Here is a 1,725-nt window from a genome sequence, read left to right on the forward strand (position 1 = left end):
AGACATACTGCCTTGGAAACCCAAGGAGGGGTTGCCATGAGTTGGAATTGACTCAATGGCAGTGAGTTTATATATATGTAGGTGCACATATATAATACAGAATATCTTAAAATTAGCACATATAGAAAATTCTTCCTTTGGGTATGTAATTTGTTGGAGAAATATTACTTCACATTATGTATAATATTTCATATATTGCTGAAATTCAAAGCCTAATTTTCATTTCAGAATTTTTTTTTATCTCAAGTTTGTGGCTGCTTGAAAAGGGAAAAGGCTAATGGCCCAAACATGACTAGGTTTTTCTTATTTATAGGCCTCAACTAGTGTTTCATAAATAAATGAGAGAGTGTCAAACCTTTTCATTCCAGTAGTTTTTATCCCAAGTAAGAATTAAAGAAAGACTACCAGCTGTATAGCTGAGATTCAGTTGGAGGCCTCTCTTTCCTCCCACACTCCACATCTACTCTGAAGAAATAAATTGTCCTGTGTGTCCCTGCTCTAGTCAATGACCTCTCTGTGAACCTTCTCTGCCTTCAGGAATGAGAAGGATGAGGGCATCTACTGTGTCTATCGTGCCTGAACCCTAACTTCCAGTTGCTGATCATTGCAGCCAAATCTTAGCTCTGGAAGAACTAACATAGATGTTCAACATTGGTGAAGTTTGTCTCCAAGTACCTGTTGCATCTTGAACCAAGTACACATCATTCCGCCCTCTCAAGCCCCAAGTAGCTGGAATCTCTGCAGGTTTGAACAATTCTCCTAATTCTTTAATAGGAAGCAGATACTTGAGTGGCCACACAACCCAGTCTGGGATCATAGTCCCCACACTGTAAGTCTGAGTGGGTGTGGTCTCCTACCATAGCCTAAGGCTACATCTGAGGAATCTTCAGATACAAAGGAGAGGTCTTGTTTTTCACCCCCACAAGAAATCCTTGTTTGTTGCAAGCAGCTAGCATCATAATTTTAAGACTAAAAAAAAAAAAACCAAAAACCCAAACTCAGTGCCTTCGAGTAGATTCCAACTCATAGTGGAACCCATCATTGGGTTTCTGAAGCAGTAAATCTTTGCAGAAGTAGATTGCCCAGTCTTTCTTCCATGGAGTAGTTGGTGGGTTTGAATCACCAACCTTCTGTTTAGCAGTCAAATGCCTTAGGCACTACACTACCAGAACTCCTTAATTTTCAGATGGTAGGCCCCAAAACGGGAGCTCTGGTAGTGTAGTGCCTAAGGCACTTGACTGTTAATCAAAAGGCTGGCAGTTCAAATCCACCAGCCACTCCTTGGAAGGAAGATGGGGCAATCTACTTCCTTAGTGATACTGCTTCGGAAACCGAAGGAGGGGTCGCTATGAGTCGGGTCTGACTTGACGGACATAACAACAGCAACAGCAACAACAATACTACTATATTTGTCCTTATTTCACTCAGCATAATGTCCTCCAAGTTCATCTGTGTTATGAGATGTTTTGCAGATTCTACATTATTCTTTAGTGTTGCATAGTATTCTATCGTATGTTGTAGCATAGTTTGGTTATCCATTCTTCTATTGATGGGCATCTAGGTTGTTTCCATCTTTTTGCTATTGTAAATTGTGCTGCAATGAACATGTTGTGTTGTTGTTATGTGCTGTCGAGTCGGCCCCGACTCATAGTGACCCCTCCTTGGGTTTCCGAGGCAGTATCACTATGGAAGTAGATTGCCCCATCTTCCTTCCAAGGAGTGGCT

This window comes from Orycteropus afer, unplaced genomic scaffold, assembly GCF_000298275.1.
Source record: "Orycteropus afer afer isolate SDZICR_OR568_19922 unplaced genomic scaffold, OryAfe1.0 scaffold00020, whole genome shotgun sequence".
Lineage (NCBI taxonomy): Eukaryota > Metazoa > Chordata > Mammalia > Tubulidentata > Orycteropodidae > Orycteropus > Orycteropus afer.